This window comes from Octopus bimaculoides, chromosome 4, assembly GCF_046866305.1.
Source record: "Octopus bimaculoides isolate indiv1 chromosome 4, ASM4686630v1, whole genome shotgun sequence".
Taxonomy (NCBI): Eukaryota; Metazoa; Mollusca; class Cephalopoda; order Octopoda; family Octopodidae; genus Octopus; species Octopus bimaculoides.
The window spans coordinates 95,924,835-95,950,548 of NC_142931.1; the positions used below are offsets into that span (position 1 = coordinate 95,924,835).

Consider the following 25,714-nt stretch of genomic DNA (forward strand, 5'->3'; position numbering starts at 1 on the left):
GATTAAAAATATGCCCCCTTCGACAAATATATCTACCTCACAAGCTTTTTTGAGACTTGCAAACTATTACTAAATATGCACAAGATAAGAGCTCCACTAAGTAATTTACTGAAAAAAAGATGTAAAGTTGAATTGGTCTGAAAATTGTCAGAAAGCGTTTGTTGAAATTAAAAAGATATTGACTTCAAATTTGTCTTTAGCACATTTCAATCCTGCATTGGAGATTGTATTAGCTTCAGATGCCAATGAGTATGGTATTGGAGCAGTAATTCTACATAACTATGAGGATGGTGATGAAGGCCGTGACTCATACCTCATATTCTCTACTACCAGCAGAGAAAAATTACAGCCAAATTGAAAAAGAGGTGCTAGCAATTATTTTCGCTGTAAAAAAATTTCATAAATTCTTACACAGTAGAAACTTTTGACTACAGATTTTCCATTGTCCATTATTATCTATATATGGGTCGAAGAAAGAAATTCCTACCCATACTGCTAATAGGTTGCAATGCTGGGGTATTATTTTACTAAATTATGATTTTAAGATGGCATTTATACCACCTAAGAAATTAGGGCATGATGATTGTTTATCAAGATTGATACCAAAGAATACTGAGCTGTTTGAGGATACTATGATTGCAGCATTGCAAGCAGAAAAAGAAATTAAAAATATTTTATGTAATGTTGTATTTTATGTAATTGCCTGCTACATTGGTGAAATTGTTGAGATGCTTGAACGGAGACGCGTAGATATGTGCTGCATCCAGGAAGTAAGATGGAGAGGAGGTTCCTCACAGGCAAAGAACACAGGTACAAGATTTTCTGGGCAGGGAACACTGACGGGGTCGGGGCGTAGGAATACTTCTAGCGGAGAAATGGGTGGATAAAGTAATCGAGGTCGTTAGAGTAAGTGTCAGAGTACTTAAGATCAGACTAGTGCTTCATCATAGATTAGCTACTGTCATCTCAGCCTATGCACCTCAACCGGGGCTACCAGATGGTCTGAAAGACCAATTCTATGACACCCTCTTGCAAACTACCTCGTCGACGAGTGACAGGGACCTTCTCTTTGTGGCTGGAGACTTCAATGGTCATGTCGGACGTCGTGCTGGAGGCTTCCATGGCATACATGGAGGCTATGGCTTCGGTTCCCGCAACGAGGAGGGAACCAGACTGCTGGAGTTCTGTGATGCAACCGATCTTATGGTCTGCAATACCAACTTCAGGAAACCTGCCAGTCACCTAGTCACCTACCGCTCCGGCAGACACTCTAGCCAAATCGACTACATCCTCGCCAGAAATAGGGAAAGAGGGCGGCTTATAAATGCCAAAACCTACCCTGGCAAAGAATGTACCCCACAACATAGATTAGTAGTTAGCGACTTTGGGATCAAGGCAAAATGGGTGCCCAGAATTGGACAGGCTTGGAGGAGAAGGGTGTGGAAGCTTAAAGACCCTGCAAACGGACAGAGACTTAGAGACAAGTTACTTGAAGCATTTAACGAAATAGAAGGGGATATAGCATCATACAACGTGGAAGACAATTGGAGATTTCTGCGGGACAACCTGTTGAAAGCCACCGACCAGATTTGTGGGTGGTGTAAGGTCCCCTCCCGACCCAGAGTAACGTGGTGGTGGAATAAGGAGGTAGACAGGGCTATTAGACAAAAGAAACAGGCTTGGAAGGACTGGAAGAACGGTGGTAGCAGGGAATTGTACCAATGTGCCAGAAGGGAGGCTAGGCGACAGGTTTATTTAGCCAGAGGGGAAGCAGATAAGGAAAGATTTGCCAATGTTCTGCGCCGTGAGGACCAAAGACTCGAGGTATTTCGTGTTGCAAGACAGTGTAGGAGAGAGAATAGTGATGTTGTAGGAGAGAAATGTGTTCGCATGGATGATGGTACGCTTGCATTAAATGAGGATGCAAAGAAAGAGGTCTGGAGATGCCACTACGATAGATTGCTTAATAAAGAGAATGAATGGGAGAAAGAGAGCCTGCCGTATGTCGACCCAATAGAGGGACCAGCTATCCGAGTTGATAGTACCAGGGTAGATAAAGCAATTAAGAGTATGAAGACCGGGAAAGCCCCCGGCCCATCAGGAATCACTGCAGAGATGCTCAAAATATCTGGCAGTGTTGGCTATAGCCTAGTCACCCGTATTACGAACCAGGTGATACACGAAGGAGTCATACCCAATGACTGGTGTAGCAGCATCATAGTCAACTGCTACAAAGGTAAAGGTGACGCTTTAGATACAAATAATTACAGAGGCATCAAGCTGTTAGATCAGGTTATGAAAGTTACAGAGAGGGTCATAGCCCAACTAATTAGAGAGCGAATCAATTTAGATGAGATGCAGTTTGGGTTCGTGCCAGGTAAAAGCACTACTGATGCCTTATTTCTAGTGAGACAGTTGCAGGAGAAATACCTAGCTAAGGATAAACCTCTGTACCTGGCTTTCGTTGACATGGAGAAAGCCTTTGACAGGGTCCCCCGATCCCTTATCTGGTGGTCAATGAGGAAACTTGGGATAGAAGAATGGTTAGTGAGAGCTGTGCGAGCCATGTACAGAGATGCTGCCAGTAAGGTGAGGGTTGGAAATGAGTACAGCAATGAATTCCGGGTAGAGGTAGGGGTCCACCAAGGTTCCATCCTCAGCCTCCTCTTATTTACCATAGTCCTCCAGGCAATCACAGAGGAGTTCAAGACAGGTTGCCCCTGGGAGCTCCTCTATGCTGATGACCTTGCCCTAATTGCGGAGTCACTATCAGAACTAGAGGAGAAGTTTCAGGTGTGGAAGCAAGGTCTAGAATTGAAGGGCCTTAGAGTCAACCTAGCTAAAACCCAAATCCTAATAAGTAGGAAGGTAGATAAAACACAAACCCCTTCAGGTAGATGGCCCTGCTCAGTATGTAGAAAAGGAGTAGGTAGTAACTCTATAAGATGTACCCGGTGCAAGCTATGGACACATAAGAGGTGCAGCAACATCAAAGGCAGGTTAACTAGCAAGTTAGTTTTTGTTTGTGGCAGATGTTCAGGTGCAATAAAGACTGCAAACAAACAGGAAACAACTTCTATCTCATTCCAGGGTGAAAAACTAGAGGTAGTTGATAGCTTCCGCTATCTGGGCGACCAAGTTAGTAGTGGGGGTGGGTGCGCTGAAAGTGTAGCTGCTAGAATAAGAATAGCCTGGACAAAGTTTAGAGAGCTCTTACCCCTGCTGGCGACAAAGGGACTCTCACTCAGAGTAAAAGGCAGACTGTATGACGCATGCGTACGAACAACCATGCTACATGGCAGTGAAACATGGGCTGTAACTGCTGAGGACATACGTAAGCTCGCAAGGAATGAAGCCAGTATGCTCCGTTGGATGTGTAATGTCAATGTGAATACCCGTCAGAGTGTAAGTATCTTGAGAGAAAAGCTGAACATTAGAAGCATCAGTTGTGGCGTGCAAGAGAGACGATTGCGCTGGTATGGACATGTGGTGAGAATGGAGGAGGATAGCTGCGTGAAAAAGTGCCACACCCTAACAGTTGAGGGAACCCGTGGAAGAGGTAGGCCCAGGAAGACCTGGGCTGAGGTGGTGAGGCAAGACCTTCGTACATTGGGCCTCACCGAGGCGATGACTACTGACCGAGACCTTTGGAAATGTGCTGTGCGTGAGAAGACCCGGCAAGCCAAGTAAGATCGTTGCCAGTGCCCCTGGACTGGTTCTTGTGCGGGTGGCACATGAGATGCACCATTTTGAGCGTGGCCGTTGCCAGTACCGCCTGACTGGCTCCTGTAGGATTTTCGAGCGAGATCGTTGCCAGTGCCCCTGGACTGGCTTGTGCGGGTGGCACATAAAAGACACCATTTCGAGCGTGGCCGTTTTCGTGTGGGTGACACGTAAAAGCACCCACTACACTCTCTGAGTGGTTGGCGTTAGGAAGGGCATCCAGCTGTAGAAACTCTGCCAAATCAGACTGGAGCCTGGTGTTGCCATCCGGTTTCACCAGTCCTCAGTCAAATCGTCCAACCCATGCTAGCATGGAAAGCGGACGTTAAACGATGATGATGATGATGATGATTAGAAGAAATCAAACTAAAAGCAGAAAATGATGAATTTACTTAAAAATTAAGGGAACTGTGAGTGCTGAAAAAATAATAAGATGCATTTTGCAAAATGAACACAAATTCAAACCTGTTCTCAATTTGTGACAATGTGCTAATGTATGCACAAAGAGTGGTAGTACCGACCACACTACAGAAACAAATGCTGAAAGAGTTTCACATTGGTCACCCAGAGATTTCAAGAATGAAATCGTTGATGAGAAGCTGTGTATTGGCCAAGAATGGACTGAGAGATAGATGAATTAGTGAAAGCATACAAAGAGTATGCTCTAGCAACAAAATAACCTACCGCAAAATGGCAATCGTAGCCTAAAACAGATACCCCATGGTTCAGATTGCATGTTGATTTCGCAGGTCCACTTAACGGTTCACATTACCTTGTTGTGGTAGATAGTTTTTCTAAGTGGCCTGAAGTACTTAAGTATAAAAAAACCAACATCCTCAGTTACAGTAAGTAAAAAAACCAACATCCTCAGTTACAGTAAGTACAAATTGTTCACCAGATATGATATTCCTGATACCACTGTCTGACAATGGAACTCAGTTTACTGCAGATGAGTTCAAGAAATTCTGTAAAATGTTCTCTATCAAACATGTGACAACTCTGCCATATCATCCTAGGTCAAATGGACAAGCAGAGTATTTTGTCAATACATTTAAGGGGGCTTTAAAGGAAGTGAACAAGAAAATAATGAATGTCCTAGCATTTTAACAGTTTTTTAGGGTATATCAAGTGACACCGAATCCCAATACCCCATATGGAATGTCACCTGTGGAATTAATGTTCACTAGAAAGATTAGATCATTGTTTGACAAGTTGTTACCAGGTAACAACAAATATAATACAAAATTTTTCAAAATTGGTGGCAAAGTTTTAAAATGTATAAAACAGTAAAGAAATGTGGGAAGATGGAATGATTACTAAACATTGGGAAAGTGTTATTTTTGGTAAAAGTACGCAACCACTAACATAAGAGACATATAAATCAACTAAAAAAAGGTTTACTGAGGAAATGGTCACAAGAAACAAAATTCTGTTTGAAGTCTTTTATGATATGTTTGATGTATCAACAGCTAAACAAATTGTGGAAACAACATGTTCAATTTTGAGAAAAAGAAAGCAAACAGAAGTACTTGAAATAGACCCTAAATGCAAAAGATTTTAAGCTCCAGGCAGAGTTAAATTCTCAAAAAGGGAAGATGTTATGGGAAAATCCTGAACACCATGTATCTGAAGGTGAACTAACTGATTACAATAAATAAGAACTGAATGAACTGTCAAGGGCGTAGTTGACGGTGTTAGTTCAACTATATTGGTTAACCATGTTAGTTTAATATGTGTTGGTTTAACAGTCGGTAGTTGAACAGTGAATACTGAGCATCATACCTACATTCGAGTAGTATGGAATGCATTCTGTGTTGACATATTTCTACGATAGGTTATTTTTAGATAACCACAACCAACTATTTATTTGTGTAATATCATTTTATGCCAGATGAGTATTACTTTAGAGTCTACTTTTTCAGATATATGAACTGCTGACAATAACAGTGTCTAAAATATACAGCCCTATATGGTTGCATATGTCCATGCTGTTGTGAGCTCCATTGCTACACCAAAAGAGCCCTCTGGGTCAATTTGCTTGACCCAGACCAACATTTATTAAACAGCAGCATTTATATGACATGCATAATTATATCACTGTCTCTGTTACTAATGTCAGTGAAGCCTGTAGCAATAGTAAGTACCTTTACCAGCAGCCCTTTTGATAAAGACGGGTAAAAATCAACTATATTGAATTGGGTGAACATTGCCCTGATTGGTTTTAAACCATGAAATCATTGTAAAATACTCTGCAACTGGGGTACATAATAAATCATCAGTAGTTCATATATCTGAAAAAGAAGCACACTCTAAAGCATTAGAGCAGTAATATATTTTTAGGAGGTCATCAGTTATGACCTGTCATAGAGTGATCATTAGTTTTGCACCTATAAAGTGCTTAGCAGTATAGGCAAACTGTCAGATTCAAATGGCTAAAGGCACATAATCTCTCTACAATTAGAGGAAGAAATACATAATGGTCAGTTGATTTGTAAACAAAAAATACACAAGAAATAAATGTCCATGGTACAGGCAACACAGGGTTATCCCCCATACATCGGCTCTATTTGATATTTGAAGGCGCTCTGGTGGGCCTATTCAATGAATGGGAAATTCTAAGTTTGTTGTAGGAAACGTTTTAGATGTGAGCATTGACTGAATACTTCTCTCCTTAAGTTTATAAAGGGCCTCAGCTTGAGCAAGTTTCTTAAGATTCTTGCACTCTCTGCCAAGCAAAACTTATATCATTTGCTCCCATTTATATAAGTCCAGAGTTGTTCAAGGAGCTTCCGGGTGCCAGTCATTGAATTTGGTTCAGTTTCGATCTCACTTGCCCCAACAGGTCTTCGCAAGCTGAGTTTAGTGTCCAATGAAGGAAGGTTGGCATGGGTGCCAGTCAACTAGTTTGGTTCAATTTTTGATTTCAATTTCAATTTCACTTGCATAAGTTGTTCAAGGAGCTTCCATTGTATGGGGTTCCTTCCTCTTTAAAGTACCATATGTGGCTGGCCAGAGATGTGATGTATTTTTCCAGTAGCCTGAAAGAGGGCTTATGGTTGTTCAGACATTGCTTAGATGGGACCGCAGTTGAACTGACATATTTTTGTGTCTGTGTACTGGATGTGCTTACCACCTCTGATGTTTCTTTGTTGTTGCTTGAGTTGCTGCCAGTGCTGATATTCCTGGATGTGATTCTGTTGGTTCCATTGCTGCTGACATAGCAGCTATTTCTAGATGCTATATTGGTGTTGTTGCTGCGATCGTAATTGTTGGTATTGTTGTTTGTGTTACTTGATGCACTGCTGTTGTTAGCACCACCACCACTGTCGTTGTTGTTGTTGTCAGCAGATGTGTCATTGCTGCTTTGGCTGTTACTCTGGCTGTTGTGGTGGCCACCCCCTCAGCCTCATACACAACCCCTTCAGCTTTGCATTAGTCTTCCCTCCACACTGAGAAGTCATTGTATACCCTACATGAGCATTCTGCCTCTGCTCGCGGTTTAGAGGTGTTCACTAAATTTTTCTTAATGTTTTTGTGCACAACTAAAGGATGCCCTCTGTGATCAGCCATAACTTTTGACTTCCTAAAAAATATATTACTTTAGAGTGTACTTCTTTTTCAGATATATGAACTGCTGGCAATATATATATATATATATATATATATATATACACATGTATATACAACATCATCATCATTTAACGTTCATTTTCCATGCTAGCATGGGTTGGACGATTTGACTGGGGACTAGCGAACCAGATGGCTACACCAGACTCCAATCTGATCTGGCAGAGTTTCTACAGCTGGATGCTCTTCCTAACACCAACCACTCCAAGAGTGTAGTGGGTACTTTTTACGTGCCACCGGCACGAGGGCCAGTCTGGCAATACTGGCAACGGCCACGTTCAAATGGTGTTTTTTATGTGCAACCTGCACAGGAGTCCAATGTTTTGTTCACATGCCACTGGCATGAGTGCCAGTAAGGCGAAGCTGGAAACAATCGCACTCAAATGGTGCTTTTTACGTGCCACTGGCACGGAAGCAAGACCGCTGCTCTGGCAGTGATCTCACTCGGATGGTGCTGTTAGCACTCCACTGGCACGGGTGCCAGTCATTGAATTTGGTTCAGTTTCGATCTCACTTGCCCCAACAGGTCTTCGTAAGCTGAGTTTAGTGTCCAATGAAGGAAGGTTGGCATGGGTGCCAGTCAACTAGTTTGGTTCAATTTTTGATTTCAATTTCACTTGCCTCAACAGGTCTTAGCAAACAGGGTTTTGTGTCCAAAGAAGGAAAGGTATGCATAAGTGGGCTGGCTACACCCCTGGTAAAGGCCACAGGTTGTGGTCTCACTTGTCTTGCCCCGGTCTTCTCACGCACAGCATATTTCCAAAGGTCTCGGTCACAAGGCTATTCTTATTCTAGCAGCTACACTTTCAGTGCAGCCTCCCCAGCTACAAACTTGGTCACCTAGGTAGCGGAAGCTATCAACTATTTCTAGTTTTTCTCCCTGGAGTGTGGCAAAGGTTGTTTTCTGCACATTGTCAGTGTTTATTGCTCCTGAGCATCTGCCACACACAAAAACTATCTTGCTAGTTAGCCTTCCTTTGATATTGCTACACCTCATATGTGTCTATAGCTTACACTGGATACATCTTATAGAGTTTCTACCTACACTTTTTCTACAGATCGAGCAGGGCTATCTACTTGAAGGGGTTTGTGGTTTGTCTACCTTTCTACTTAGTAGGACTTTGGTTTTAGCTAGGTTGACTCTAAGGCCCTTCGATTCTAATCCTTGCTTCCACACCTGAAACTTCTCTAGTTCTGGTAATGACTCAGCAATTAGAGCAAGGTCATCAGCATAGAGGAGCTCCCAGGGGCATCCCGTCTTGAATTCCTGTGTTATTGCCTGGAGGACTATGATAAATAGGAAGGGGGCTGAGGACTGAACCTTGGTGGACCCCTACCTCTACCCAGAATTCTTCACTGTACTCATTGCCAACCCTCACCTTACTGACAGCGTCCCTGTACATGGCTCGCACAGCTCTCACTAATCATTCATCAATCCCTAGTTTCCTCATTGACCTCCAGGTATTGGATCGAAGGACGCTGTCGAAGGCTTTCTCCATGTCAACGAAAGCCAGGTACAGAGGTTTATCTTTCACTAAGTATTTCTCCTGCAGCTGTCTTACCAGAAATATAGCATCAGTGGTGCTTTTCCCAGGCACGAATCCAAACTGCATCTTATCTAAGCTGACTCTCTCCCTAATTAGTTGAGCTATGACCCTCTCGGTGACCTTCATTACCTGGTCCAACAACTTGATACTTCTGTAATTGTTTGTGTCTAAAGCGTCACCTTTACCTTTGTAGCAGTTGATTAAGGTGCTGCTACACCAGTCATTGGATATGACTCCTTCGTGTATCACCTGATTAACTATACGGGTGATTAGGCTATAGCCAACACTGCCAGATATTTTGAGCATCTCTGCAGTGATTCCTGATAGGCCGGGGGCTTTCCCTGTCTTCATATTCTTGATCGCTTTATCTACCCTGATACTGTTGATTATACATATATATATATAAAATATGAGAAAAAAAGAAAATGGAATTCACGGTAAATTACAAGGTTGTCAAGTGGTGGTGGGGGACATACACAGACACAAAGACACACTCATGCATATATAGACAGCAGGCTTCTTTTAGCTTCTGTCCACCAAATTCACTCACAAGGCTTTGGTCGGCTTGAGATTAATGTGAAACATACTGCCCAAGGTGCCACACAGTGGAACTGAACCCAGAATTGTAGTTGGAAAGCAAGCTTCTTGCTACACAGCCATGCCTGCGCCTATATATATATATGTGTGTGTGTGTGTGTGTGTATCGGTGTGGGGGTACCCAGAAGTAACCGGAAACATTCTCTGTGGAACAAGCCCATTATCGTTCAGGCTTCTGCCACTAGAAGTCATTTGATGCAGCCCTCGAGCATCAGTCTGCCAACCAGTGGTGTTGACTGAAGTCGTACTGCCAAGTGGTGTGTCTTTGTTTTACAGTGCTTCTCCCCTATTTGTCGATTTTTGCAATGGCTGAAACAAAGGAACAGTGTGCTTCCATGAAATTCTGTTTTCTGCTGGAGAAAACAGCAGCCAAAACAGTTGTCATGCTTCAAACAGCTTACAAGGACACTGCCATGAGCAAAACATAAATTCACAAGTGGTTTTCGCACTTTAGAAATGGTCACTTGTTGCCTGAAGACCAACCTCATTCAGGGCAACTATCAACCTGAACAAATGAAAACATTACAAAAATTCATGAACTGATCTTGGAAGACCATCACCAAACAATTGACAAACTTGTTGATATGACTAGTGTATCCTCAATCTCCTGCCAATGAATTTTGAGTGAGGAATTATGAAGGAAAAGTGTTGCAGCGAAATTTGTGCCTCGCTTGCTCACAGAAGATCAAAAGCAGTCAGGACTGAATGTGAGTCAAGAACTGGAAGAACAGTCAGAAGTTGATCTAAACCTTTTTCCAAAGGTCATCACTGGTGATGAAAGCTGGTGCTACAGTTACGACCCAGAAACAAAGTAGCAATCAAGTCAGTGAAAGCATTCAATGTCACCACACCCCCATAAAGCACATCAAGTGAATTCCAATGTCAAGATGATGCTGATTTGTTTCTCCTGGTCAAACTGTTAACCAAACATTTTACTTGACAGTTTTGAAGTGTTTGCGAGACGCGGTAAGACAAAAATGCCTCAACATGTGGAAAAGTAGAGAGTGGTGGTTTCTTCACAACAATGCACCTGTGCACAATGCCTTGAGTGTGAGACAGTTTTTGCCAAAAATGGCATGACCTTGCTTACCCACCCTCTCTATTCACCCAGTCTTGCTCCTTGTGACTTTTTTCTGTTCCCCCAAATGAAAAAAATCCTTAAAAGAAAACATTTTGCAGATGTGGAAAGGGTGAAGAAAAAATGATAGAAGTGTTAAAAGGCATCACTTTGCAAGAGTTCCAGGACTGCTTTGAACAGTGGAAAACGCGCCTGGACTAATGCATTGCTTCAAATGGAGAATACTTTGAAGGCAATAAAAATGTAAACATGTAAAACTAAGTGAATAAAATTAATATTGCGAAATTCCTGTTTCTTTTGGGTACCCCTTCATACACACACACACACACACACACACACACACACATACATACATACTATAAATTAACTGCAAAGATATTAATTTAAATGATGTAAGCACTACCACAAAAATAGCAGACTTTCAAGACTTGAACCTTGTATTTATTATTATATTTTTGGCAATTGCATTACACTTCATTACACCTAAGGTCACTCTCTTATATATTGGTTAAGCACTAAGCATACTTGACCCAACAAAATGTTGGGCCGAGAAACAAGTCTTGACTATAATTCCATAACCTCACCATGCATTAGAAAAATCAATTAAAAATTTTTTTTAAATTTCCATTAACTTTCTTAAATTTGGTTAAATTGCATATACTTTGTTAAAATATTCATTGTGTTATAACAATTATTTTCATATAAGTTTTATAGCATAATAATTAATAATTATAATAATAATAAAATATTTTTAACATTTTCTCAAGAACCTCTTCATATTCACATTTCAGTTTTTTTCTACTCTTACTTATCCTCTCCCACTCTTTTCTTTCTATGTTTGTTTACTCTCTCTCCTACTTATTCTCTTTCTATCAGTATATATATATATATTTGTCTATCTCTTTCTGTCTGTCTATCTTTTCTGCTTGCTTTTCTGTCTCCCACTCTTCCTCTATGTTTACTTTCCTTTCCTTTCTGTCGATTCTCTTTCAATCCTCCTATCTATTTATGAGTCCACCTCTCCTACTGTTCTTCTTTCTGTTTGTTTACTCTCTCTCTCCTACATATTCTCCTTCCCTTTCTATCAGTCATTCTCTCTTCATATATCTGTCTATTTTTCTCTCTCTCTTCCCCTCTGTCTCTTCTGTTTGCTTTTCTCTCTCTCACTCTTCCTCTTATGTTTGTTTACTCTCTTTTCAACTTATTCTCTTTCCCTTTCTGTCAATTCTCTATCAATTCTCTTGTCTATCTGTAAGTCCTCCCCTCTCTCTATATCTATCTTTCTGTCTCTCTCTCTCTCTATATATATATCTCAATCTTTCCCTCTCTTTCTCTGCCTTTTCATTTGCATTTCCCTCTTACACTCTTCTTCCTCCTACTACTGTAACTTCCTTCTCTATCTCCTGAACATGCTGTTTGCTCTAACTATTCCACTCTACCTCAGAACACTAGAGAACACTACCTCAAAACACTAGAGAAGTCATGTCTTCTCTCTGGTTATGTCCTGTCTCTTCTATCCAGTGATCATCGCCAGGTCATATTTAATTAACACTATATCTGAATTCTCATTAATTCATTGAATTAGTACTTTTTTTTCCTGTCTCTCTCTCTCTATATATATAAAAAGTAATCTTAAAAAACAAGAGATTTTAATGGAAAATATTTCCTGATTTACAGAAAAAGGGTTCGCCAAAATGTTTAAACTTTAATTTTTTTTTTTAAATTGTTGTTTTACAGAGAAAGGTTGAATAAAATGTAAGAAACTAGAATTGAAAAAATAAAAAAAAATTAATTGGCATTTGATTGCACTTTTTGAAATGCTCATCTCATTAACAAACATCTTATTTTCAAAGGTGCAATCCCCTTCAATCCCCTTCTATTAACAAATGAAGATTAACTATATCATTTCTTTTAGGAGCACAAATAGAAGAATATGATGGGGGATTAAGGACAGAAGGAGACAAATGATGGAATGGAGGAAAGAAAAGAAAAAGGAGGAGTAGAGGAGAGGAGAAACATGAAACAAAGGCAGTTCCAGGGAGAAGGATAATGAGCTATTCAAAGAGGAAAGATTGAAGGAGGTGAATGATGGAATGAAAGAGAGAAAAGAAAAAGAAAGAAAAGAGAAAAGGAAAAGAAGAGAGAAGAAGCAGGAAAGCGAGATAGGTCTGGGAAGAAGGGTAATGACCCAAATGAAGAGAAAAGATTGAAAAATGGAATAGAGAGAAAAGGAAAAGAAAGAGGAGGAAGAGATGGAAAGAGTTTATTATTAAAACTATTATTGGCAACAAAATGCGAATTAGAATTTAAAAATTTTTTCTCTCAATTCCAGTTTCTAACTTTTGAAGGTTCAACATTTTATTAAACCTTTTTCTATAAAACAATTTTTTTTTTTAGAAAAATTTAAAGTTTAAACATTTTGTTGAACCCTTTTTCTGTAAAACATATATTTATTAGGGTGTCCTGTTTTCATGGTCAAAATTTTTTCTGACTCCACCATTGTCTTGTATGGTGTCAATGGATGAAAAAATGAGGTATACAAAGTGACAGGACTCTAAAACTATTTTTGTGAATACATGAGCCTCCTGAAGTTGAAAAAAATGTGTTTGGGTTGCAAAATTAGCCATTTTCATTGAAAGGTATCTGTTTAATGTTTGTTTCATTAGTCTCATGTGGATCTAAATTATGCTAGAAAATTATGGTGCAAATGTAAAATACATTTCTAATGACTTTATAACAAGCACAAAGTTACGGTTGGCTAAAAATCTTAAAATCTTATAATCACATCTACTAGATGTTAAACACTCATAAATAGGAGGGAACAAAGAGAAGGGGGATCAGGTCAGTGGGTGTCATAATATTTTTGGTAAAAGCAACATAACATTAATTTGGGTATCTTTTATTTGAGATCTAGAAAGAAAATATAGGTAGAATATAGTAAGAGTGTTCAGTGATAATTGAAATCAATTCTGCATTTAATGAATGGTTGTTGCTTTTGTCATAGAATTTTGATTTTTTTTGTGGTGGTAGGACACTGATTTTTGTTTAAAGTGATATATACAACTAACTGCACAGTGATAAGATGCTGACTTTTTAAAACTTATATTCAAGTGATATATACAATTGAAATAAGATGGCAAAAACAAGATCAAGCAAAGAAATATTTCTTATTAGTAAAACACTTTCAGATATAAAAAAACAGTCAACTGCCTACAAACAAAGAAATTCTGCAATATTTCTACTACATGAAGACAAACAATCCTAAAATGCAAGAAAAACACATTGTTTGTTGTGGTGTAAGACATCATCACCAACTGAAATGTGATAGTGACTGTTGTTTGTTGAATAAGATTGTTTCAATACATAACAAAGTAGGAATAGATCAAGTGAAGAAGAAAGTTTTAGATTTACTACAGATGCATAAAAAGCTGGTGTCTCTAAAAAGTAGAAAAAGTTTAAAAGAGCAACAGAAACGAGAGGGCTTCACTGAAAAGCTGCTACCTGATCTTTTTGACATAATTCCCAAAGATGTAGAGAACATCATCAAAAAAGACAAGGAAGGAACTGAGAAAGACAAACATGGAGACATCATGTTCATACAGGATTGAAGGGGTCCCAGAAAATGTATAATTGGCAGAAATGATTCAAATTATACTAAAGCTGTTGGGAGACAGGAAAAGCAAAAGGAAAGATTATTTAACATAGAAAATCAGTAAGTGCTAAGTGAACAATGAACATCTATTCATTTTTCTTGTTAAATATCAGCTGAATAGTTATGTACTGGGGATTCTTTTTATGGTACAACTTGTATTATATACTTTAAAAGTATATTAAAAAATGTATTTTGGAAGTTTGATTTAGAATTAAAAAAAATTTGCCAACCATGTTACATTGTACTTGTCATAAAATCATTAAAAATAAATTATGCACCTGCACCTTAATTTTCTAGCACAAATTAGATCCACATGAGACTTATAAAACAAATATTAAACAAATACCTTTCAATTTGACATTACACAAGCACAATAAAAATGGCCAATTTTCAACTTCAGGAGGTTTGTGTACTCACAGAAATGGTTAGAGCCCTGTCATTTTGTATACTTCATTTTTTCATCTGCTTGCACCACACAAGACAATGGGGCAGTCAAAAAAAATTTTGACCCTGGAAACAGGACACCCCAATCAAGGGCCCGGGAACTGGGGGTGCAGCGGGTGCACCCACACCCCCTAGAATTTTCAGGGGGTGCAAGATCAAAATAAAGCCCCTTCAGAATTCTTTCAATACAAAACGACCATTATTTGCTTGACCACTGCCTGAGTAAGTGCCTTTTTTTTCAACTCCAACTTTAGTCTTGATTCACCTTTTCATTCAATCTTTACTTTCCTTTTTGTCTTTATTCCTCTCTATCTGCTCTTTTTATCCTTCTCTTGAGTTCCTTAGGAAATAGTTTCCTTTTAGCGTTACTACTAACAAATCATATCTTAAAGACGTAGTTTAGGCAGAATGCCTTATATATAGACAACTTTCATATTTTTATCTTGCCTTAATTCTGTCATATTATTAACCAAAAGTCTTCCTGCCTATATATAAAATAGTATCTGCGTCATATCTGTTTCCGATAGTGTCCTGCTTTTTCGTTTTATATAGAAAACGTTGGTTTAATTAGTTTGATAAGTACCTCTGCATGAAACTCTCGAACCTTCAGTCACTATATAACTTTCTCTGATGAATAAATCTATACTTATTGAGACTGACTCAACATAAGTTCTATTTTTCTTGTTTGAACCACTACGCCTCTGATGAGAACCCGATAATGTTCGGAAATCGATTAAAGTTGTTCATCTTTTGTTTTCAATCTACGGAGAAATGGCTAAACTTGCCCTCTTTATAAATATACGATATATATATAAATATAAATAGACCTCGATAATTGGCTCAAGAATCTCCCAATGACTTTACAAAGGTCACTTGGGGCCCCAGTTTGCCGTGAAACCATTTGGTAGCTGGTATCATTATGAGGTCTATTTATATTTACCCACTTCTCTAATTGTAGTGTAAGCTCTCCTCCGGTTATATAGTTTTACCGTATATTATCACAATGTGTGTATATATATATATATATATATATAGAGAGAGAGAGAGAGAGGTAGGTAGGTACATATGCAAGCACACATACACGCATGCATATACATACGAATGTATGTATTTGTGTGTCTGTATGTCACCTCACCATCGCCTGATAACTAATGTTGATGCGATTATGCCCCTGTAACTTGCCGGTTCGAAAAAAGAGGCGATAGAATTAATACGAGGCTTCCAAAGAATGATTCCTGGCGTTGATTTCTTCAAATAAAAGACGGTACTCTAGTATGGCCTATCGTCTTTTGAAGCATATTGGATGGGAGGTCATGTTGCTGGTTTTGCCAATAAAAGCACAAGCACTATTTATGTGATGTTCGCTATTTGTTTTTCAGGTTTTTGTTCGACCAGAGTTCTTTCGTTACAATTCAGTGTCCTTATACGTGGTTCTTTACTTATTTTTTCTTTCTTGTGTCTGCCCTTTTTAATCATCTGCCATGTTGTATTCAACAGAAATTCAAAATCTTATGGGAAACTTCGTAAATCTTGTAAGGGAACTTGCTGAAGAATGCAGTGCAGAAGTAAGCCAGTGGTTTAAGCGTTGGAACAACTCTGATACAATTCAAAATGAAATTTTAGAGGCATATGCTCATAACATTTTACATGAGATCAAAATAAAAGTAGAAAATTCCAGATTTATTGGCATTATATGTGATGGTACCACTAATTGCTCTGGCATGGAACAAGTATCAATCACTGTCCGGTATGTTTCTGAAGACCTGAATGTCAATGAGGATTTTCTAGGTTTTTATAATCCCTGTGACTGCTCTTCGAAGACACTGACTAAGATTATTCTAGATGTTTTTTGTCACCTAAACATTTCACTTGGCTCAAAGTTATGCTGTTTTTCATTTGATGGTGCAAGTACCATGAGTGGAAACATTTCAGGTGTACAAATGCGATTGAAAAATTTGTTCCCAGGTACATATTTAGTACACTGTGGAAACCACTCTCTAGACCTTGTCCTCCAAGAAGTTAGTTTTAAGGTTACCTTTGTAGCTGATGCACTGAACTTTGTTCATCAATGCGCCATTCTTGTAAAAGAGTCACCAAAAAGAAAAGCACAATGGACAAATCTTTGTGTTACAAGCAGTGTGTCCAACTCGGTGGTGCATTAGAGCAACAGCACTGAAACAAGCAGAAAACAATTATAAGAATATTCAAAATTGTTTTGCTTGACTTTCTTAATGACTTCTCGTTAAGAGCAATAACAAAGGCTACTGTTAAAGGGCTGCTAAAACAATCTGGCAAAGCTTCCATTTTGTTCGGCATTAAAATCGCTGGGGATATATTTGGGGTATGTGAGCCAGTGGCACGTAGCTTACAGCGTCCAGGCACGACAGCCGGTGATTGCTTGAAATTGATTGAAAAGTTGAAAAACTCTCTTTCACAAATATGAAGTGAGAAGGTTTTTGAAAAATATTTTGATGAAGTATCCTCTTCTGACTTGGTGAAAATGCCCAACATTTCGCGATCTAAAAATACATCACTGCGCTTTAGGCACACAACAACTACTGAAAAAGTTGCTCTTTCTGTCACCGATGACTGGCATCGGCAATTTTTCTCTATAGTGGCTGTCATCAAAAATGAATTGACTCGCCGGTTTCAGCTACAGGGAATACGTGTATGCTCTGAGCAAGAGGAGTTGCTATTGTCAGCAGTCAAATGTGGAGTATTTAACTTTGAAAATGCACATCTTCCTGCTTCTTTTGATTTGCTCTTACTGTCATCTCAAATCAAACTTCTTGCTGGCCTATGGACAGAAAGGGAAAATTTGCCTAAATCATTTAATGACATAGTTGAAAAATGGAGAGCGTCTGATGCTATTTTTTGTTCTAGTATGCCACAAGTGTTGGCGTTAATGCAGCTTGTCTTGTCTTCACCTGTATCTGTTGCATCAAGCAAAAGAACATTCAGTGCACTTCACCGTTTGAAGACCTGGCTCCGTACCACAATGACACAGCACCGTCTTACACATTGTGCCATAATACATGTACATAAAAAAATATACGATGAAAACACTTTGCACATCCTCATGAAACGTTTCATTAACAAAACGTGTGAGCATAGGAAAACTTTTGGAATATGTTGATACAGTTTTTTTCATATACGTGTGAATTATGGAGTGATGCAAAAACTCGACTTACTTCCATTTTAACACTACTTATAGCTTCATTATTTCTTTCTTGGTAAACTGACATTTGAATGTTCAGAGAAAACTTCAAAAGTAACTATTAGTGACTTCTCTTCAAGATGAACAAAATTTGACATGCTGATTTAGTCCCCAAGAACATGTTGATATATCGGACGACGATGCTCCAGTTTTATCAACAGTGCAAAACTGATTAACTGATTTGAGCAGAGATAATTTTGAGAAGACTAATGATCTGAACAGTCTGCAACTGCCTCCACTGGACAAAAAAATAATAAATTGCCAATGTTATTAGCATATCACGTGTGAGAGCTGAGAATATTCTACACAATAAATTTGGCATTATGAAAGTTTCTGCTTGGTGGGTGTTGCTTCTTCTGACACCTGATTAAAAGGGCACCAGGCTGATCACATTTCGATAATATCTGACATTGCTTGAGGCAAATCCAGTTTCCTTAAATGTATTGGGTTTATCATTTTGAGTTAGAGAATAAGAGATAATCTAACAGTGGAGACACTCCTCAACACTTACTCTAAAGAAGGTCATCAAGATTGTTTAATCTGCAGGGAAGGTGATGGCCTCAGTATTTTGGATTGCAAAAAGCATTGTGTTTATTGACTACTTTCAAAGGCTCTCACCATCAATGGAGAGTGCTGTACTGTGCCACCTTTCTAAGGCAGTTGCGAAAGGCTATCAAGGCCAAACGCAAGGAAAACTGTCGAGTATGTTTTTCTTTCATCAAAACAAATACTCCAGTGCACAAGTAATTGGTTTCGATGGCTGCTGTGTGTGATTGGCTTTGGACTGCTAAGCCACCCTCCCTACTTTAATGATTTGACCTCATCTTATTATTTATATCCCCTACATATATAAAAAAAAATCCTCGGTTTGGAACCAATATCATAGTGATGATGTCTTAGCTGTTGAAAACTTGTTTAACTAACAGGATAGCTTCTTTTCCAAGGCAATCGAAGCAATGAATCGCTGAAAGAAGTATGTAGATATCTTTTCTGTTTGATTTTCACTTTTCAATTGCGTCAATTTTATTCCAATTTCAAAATTGTGTATTGTTCACATGAACTAAACCAACAGTATGTTTATCCAACATTTCACAAAACTTTATTAAAACTTCCATCGTTGAATGTTTTAACATTGTAATGTTGTCACCTTGTACAAAATGCCAGCTTCCACATCCTGTTCTCTGATGGAGGGGAAAATGATCAAACTTTAAACCTCTGTTACAGTTTTCTAAAGTTTTTCTGGAATAAGTGAATAGCATCAGATTCAACGGGAAAAATTAAACAATTATATCAAATTTGAAAATTTTCACTTAATTTTAAAATTTCAGAAGGTGAAATCAAGCAGAAAAGATCCTAATATTTAAAAATGAACTTCATTTGGTCACATTCTATGACAATATAATGTTAACTTTCCAGTCGATCCTCATAATAATAAAAGTTATTATTATTGAACATTTGTTTGTTTTGATACCCAAATTAGAAAACTTCACCTTGTTTGTAAAAATTTTGGGTACTACAGGAGAAGTGTGGACCTGAGTTCTGAGAGTGCGCATATCACAAATTTGCGTGTGCACACGCATTAGTTGTAAGTAGTCGATTTTAGCTCACAAGGCAAATGACGAGACGAGCGGATTCACGCTACTAGTTGATTTTAACACAGAGGTAAACAACGAGACGCTCGGACGCGTGCTACTTGTTGTAAAAGGAGCGAGGTTATCCATGTAATACAAAAAGAAAATTGCAGATAAGTTGAATATAAAAGTGAAAAATAATCATTGAATACTGAAAAAACATTCACCTCCCCTAACTTTAAACCCTAACCCTAATCCCTAACCCTTAATAAAATATGGGAAAAGCTGGAGATGAATGTTTTGAAAACATTCTGAACTATCTTTCAGAATGGTTTACTTTTCAATGAAATGTCATTTTGTTATTTTTCATGTTTTTATTTAATTAATCTGCAATTTTCTTCTTGTATTAGATGGATAACCCACCCTCCATTTACAGCAAGTAGCGAGTGTCTCGTTTTTTACCTGTGTGCTAAATTTGACTACTTACGACTAACACGGGCGCATGCGCAAATTTGTGACATGCACACTCCCAGAACTCAGATCCACACTTCTCCAGTAGTGCCAAATTTTGAAACTGAGTTTGCACCCCCTAAGCAAATTTTGTTCCCGGGCCACCGATCCCAATATATATATATATATATGCACATACATACCAGAGTAAGCACATAAATGCGAAACAAGAGGGAAAAAATAGTACTTGAATACCAGAGGTAGAGTAATATGCTTTATTAAAAAGCAGCAAAAATATCACAAAAACTGTTACTCCGAGTGTTCGTCAAACAGTTTTGTTTAGAATGGAACAAAATAAGGTTATATGCATAAATATACAATTAGTTTGATAAATACACATTTGAAAATGGTTTTGTTTCATTGGTCTTTTCAATGACCGGTTGCATGAAATTACAATTGCAGTTTAAAATCACATTATTATAAAAATCAACGGAAACCTTAAATCAAAATAGCTTATATAGAAGGAAAATAGACCTGAATACCCAGGGTAAATAATTAGTGGTAAATAATATTAATAAATTCAAATAAATTAAAAGATATATCCTTTAAAAAAAAAAAAACTATCACCCTAAATTACATATACATTTAGCAAATGTAAAATATAAAATGTGAAGTTGAATTATGTACTAGCATTGTAATACAAAAATAACTAATATGGTGTAAAGCCAAATTCAAATGCGGAAGTCAAAAATTTTACCCATATGGTATTTTTTCAGTTGACTTTTTAAATCTTGCAGTATGCCTACAGATATTTAAGAGCTCGCGTCTCTGGTTCAATGCATGTTTATCCTGGAACAGGATGAAGAACTTTTCTGAGAGGCAAAGATCACGTAGCTCCATGTTTGTGATGGTGCTTTTTCCAAAATTGTCCAGCTGATATTGAAAAGATGCATGTCATTCTCTTGCAATTACCAGACATGTTTTGCAAGACTTGTTCCTGTCCTATTCTCAGGGAACTGGAAAGAATTTTGGTGGGAATAAAACCAAATCTTGAATGAATTTTCCAAAGCTCCTGTGTAAGTTTTATATTCTTGTGAGCCATCTATTTGTACTTCAGCTCTGTAAACAATTCCTTTTTCAAGACATTTACCTTCTAACAGGCAGCAAGTTTTATCTTTGCAATTGTAGTTCCTCAGATTATATTCGGAACTGTGTTATTTTTATAATAATTTTTGTGTTATGTTGATTGATAAAAGAGGTAGTTTTTGCAACAAGAATAGCTAATCTTCAGTGTTCTACTAAAAATTCTATAGAACTTATGGCTAGATTGAAAATGTTTAGTTTTTACAGCAATATTAAATGCCACATTAAACCACAAAACTTTCCTGGTTCTAGTTCTATGTTGTCTATTATTGTTAGAATTAGCTTGACTATACTGGATTTTCTCCAAAAATCTGCTTTTTCTTAATGCATTATTATATGGCACAGCATTTTTAAATGCTTTCTCATCTGAAGATATTGATGATATGCACCTTCCTATATTACTAACTAGGTTCTTAAGAATTATGGGTGGAGGATTTGATTCTTTGCTAATATAACATAGCTTTTTATTGGACTTGCAATAGGGTTTAAATTTATCTAATTGCAAATCTAAGCTTATATCTAAAAAAAATCCACATTATTATGGTTACTTTCTATTGTAATCCGTAAGCCCATTCTTTGGAAGAAAGTAATCAGATTCTTCATAAGTTTATCCAACTCATGGCCATTTAGATTATGGCTGACTACAAGACCTTCATCCCTGTATAATCCTGTATCCATAAAAGGGAATTCTAGATGCAGGTTATGCAAAATATAAGTTCCTATAAGCATACACAACTCCACCCCATCATATGCACCCGTCCATACATCAAATAGAGAATCCTCACTCGTTTTGACCCAGGTGGAATCATTGTCAAAAAGGAGGGATCTCCTTGTATGCAGGATGATATCTATTTCTAAGCTTGGTGAAACCTAATGCTTTTAGAAGCAAAGGCCTAAATATTGATGGGTAAAAATCGACAGTATCAAACAATATGTGGTGTGTAGTTTGTCTTCAAACCCCATATATGGCTCACTAACTTAGTGACTTTACTTTTGTAGACGTGCTAGAAAGAAGACTGGCAGTTTGCGTAATGTCTTTTAAAATTGCCTTCACATAAACTGATGTAATTTTTCTTTTCACTTATGTTATCTTGAAGTATTGCTGTGACTTCTATTTCATAAATACGGGGTTTATTATCCATGCCTAGTCAGGTGGGCAAGCTTCAGGGTCTTGACAGATACAAGTGGGAGTGGAATCTTGGTAAGGCATGCAAATGGCAATGTTCTTCATGTTGGGGCAGCAGCTGTATGAAATTTTTATTGAGCGCCTATTAAAAATCTTCTTGTATTTATGGCTAACTGGAAAATGCTTACCTAAAAGAGCCAGGGATTTCTTGCCTACATTAGTTTTAATGTTTAGAGAGAGGAGGGAGGCAAACCATATTAATTTCCTATGTCTATTTTAAGTTCCATATTTTTAATTGAAGGGTTGTAATATATCTTATCTTTGAAGGGGCTGCCTTATCAAATATTTCCTTTGAAGAGGAGAAATTAGATATTTGATAAGGCATTTGGGTTTGAAGATCAACTGCACACCACATACAATCAAGTGGAGAATCATGAAGAAATCTATACCATATGTAAATAGATCCAAGAATTCCACCATACTACTTAATTCCAGATCTGAAATTTTCAGCAAATGCAAGCATATGGACAAATTTCTTTTGGTGAACTGGAGGACACCACCCTCTTCAGATTGAGTAGCAGTCTTGCTGACTTTGGACTCCTCTCCACTGAATTATTGTACATCAGCTTGTTTAAGTACGATTTCTACAGTCAAAGGAGACAACTTTAATTTTCTTTTCTTCTTCCTTTGTCTTCTTATTGCACTTTTTGCATAAACCTTGTTTTTTTCTCGTGGTTTCTTATATGTACCAGTGTCCTGATTTTCAAAAAGGACAAACCATGTGCCCAGAGCTTGAGGATTGATTGGAGACACAAAACATGTTATAAAAATCTGCCTTATCATGTGTCTCAATGGCAAGAAACTATTAGTAGTTCTTATTTTAATACAGTGTACATTAAATGATATTTATCTCTCACCAGATGGAGTACTTTTTTGTTAATCTTTCTGTGTGTTAATCATTCTGTGTGTTTGTGTGTTAACAATAATTATAACAATAGAGAATAGGGAGACTGGCACATCCCCAAAATTTATTTCCTTTTATTTTACAATTTCATACAGCATATTTTTATGGTTATGATGACCTACACATGTTTCCACTGCACAGAGCATGGGCAGTTGCACATGCAACTGGGCATAATTTTCTGTGCAGATTCATTCAGGGTCTTTCAACCAGCTAGGCTTGAAGTGAACTGAATACAGTTAGTTGTTTGTTGGTTAGGGTTCAGTGGGGAGTAAAGGGAAGTTGTTTTGAATCTGAAATCTGATCTCTATGTAAGCTTGTGTGTTTGACCTCAGTTTTATACCAGTTGCTGGCTGAAGTCAAAGTTTATGTTACTGTTTTGGCAGGTTTATTTGTGTATTGTAGTTGATAGGTACTTAATAATCTTACTTTCAAGTATAGTTCTTGTAATGTACTTTATTTTAGGGTGATTCAGTTCTATGTTATGTTGTTAGTTATTAAGATATCTTTGTAGCTGTGGTGTTTATGCTGGGTAGAGGACATGTCCTAACCATGTGCTTTGTTTTACTGGGAACCAATATTACTGTTTTGCACTATTTGATAATTGTCTCTTTGAAAACTTTTTCACTGTTCTTGGTCTGTTAACAGCTAAGCGTTCAGATGAGTAATACTGGCATTGATGTAGTGACTTTTGAAATTTTGTCTAGGTAAATCTAGCCGAAGAGAACTAATCAAATTTACATTAACAAATGTAATTTGGAAAGTTCGAAACATAGGTCCTAGATTATCCACATCTGGGTTGTACATTTATTTAATGTTCTTCCTACAGGTAAGATGAAATATTTTATGTCTGCCACCCACAAACATCTTTGCCAGTATATTTATACAGTGAAGCTTTACTATAGTGTCGTATATTATCAGCTGCTATTTCCAGTAAATATTGGTGCATTGTTGTACCGCTATCCTATATATATATATATATATATATATACATATATATATATATATATATTAGTGCATTGTTGTATCACTATCCTATATTTATATATATCTTAATATATAAAGCTGAAGTTGTGTGTCTGTGTGAAGCCTTTTTAAAAGTTTATAGAAATCCACATTTTCCACTTTTTCATAAAAATTTTTACATCAATGGAATTTTCTGGATGTGAACTTTCCAGTGCAGTAATTAGATTTTTTAAATTCCATTTACTTTGTGTGATTTAAGGGAGATTTGGCTGTTGTTTCTAGCAACTTTTATATTTCTTCCCTTCTACCTGGACCGGCGTTCTTACACACGCGCTCAACAAAATATAGAGAGTAAGAGTAAAAAAGGGAGAGAAAGAGAGAGAGAGAATGTGATACATACAAAGTCATAGATTAAACTTTCCTCTCAGTATTCTTTACCTATTTTTCATAACATTGTTACGTAAAAACACACACAACCACACATACGTGATCTGTGACAAGAACATACACATTGCTCTCATTCTCTATTCATTTCTTCCCCTCTTCCTCTCTCGCTCTCTCAAACGCATACACGTGCAAGTAAACACACTCATTCACAAAAATATAACTCATGTTCATCAATGTGGCATAACTACAGAGTTGTACCCACCGACTTTGGAAGGTCATAACTTTCAGAAAAATGAATATTTTTTAATGAAATTTTCTATGCATATATTATTTATTATGTAGATTATGAATATACAAAAAATTTCGGTGAAAGTGTTTTGGGAGGGGGTGGGGGTGGGGCCAATTTTCTGAAATTCTACAAATTCCTCTTGACTTCCGGGAAAATGAATATTTTTTCGTCAAATTTTCTACAAATATACCTTGATGTATGTACATTTCAAGCATATAGCAATTTTGAAGGAAACAACTGCAGGTTATTTTTGAGAAGTGTTCCCCACTCGGTGGTGTTTTGGAGCAAGTTGTCCATATTTGTTTCATTTTTCTCTATTATGTGCTTATGTGCATCCGTAGATTTTTAATGAAGTAATAGGCAGTGAAGAGAAGCCATCATAAGAAAACTTTTAACTACCTCTATTTCTTTCTCCCCCCTCTCTCTACCTCATCTTTTCTCGCTCTCTCAAACGCATACATGTGCAAGTACACAATCATTCAGTAAAATATAACTCGTGTTTCGTAAATATACCACGATTTTCACTAGGGTGTTAGGGTTAGGGTTTTAGGGTCAGGGTTAGGGTTTAGGATTAGGGTTTAGGGTTACGGTTAGGATTAGGATTAGTGTTACGGTTATGGTTTTAGGGTTAGGGTTAGGGTTTAGGGTTAGTGTTAGGGTTAGTGTTAGGATTAGGGTTGGGTAATCGTACGGGTGTTAATCTGAAAAATTACAGATATGTGAAAAGTACCGACCCTGCCATCTATTATAACTTTTGTTGTTCTGTTTAATATATACATAGATTATGCCTTCAAAGAAGAGAGTTTACTGGGGAAAGAAAGCAACCGGTTTAAAATGACAGCAATAGACTGCAGCAATTCACCACATTCCAGAAGCTCCTTTGAACATAATGCAAAATGGTGCATCAACATCTTCTGCCCAATCTGATAGAACTCT

At 37.6% G+C, this 25,714-nt stretch overlaps 1 protein-coding gene across 16 annotated transcripts in view; it reads left to right on the forward strand.

Annotated features, from left to right (window-relative positions):
• LOC106872580 (uncharacterized) overlaps positions 1-25,714 on the forward strand; it is a 248,572-nt gene that overhangs the window by 210,803 nt on the left and 12,055 nt on the right. For 2 of the 16 annotated variants that reach the window (XR_016241606.1, XR_016241607.1), the window contains exon 15: positions 12,488-14,890. The exons of 13 other annotated variants lie outside the window; for them this stretch is intronic. The gene's annotated coding sequence lies outside the window, so the exon portion shown is untranslated. The remainder of the gene's footprint in view (positions 1-12,487; positions 14,891-25,714) is intronic. One more of the 16 variants, XR_016241609.1, reaches the window with a different exon arrangement.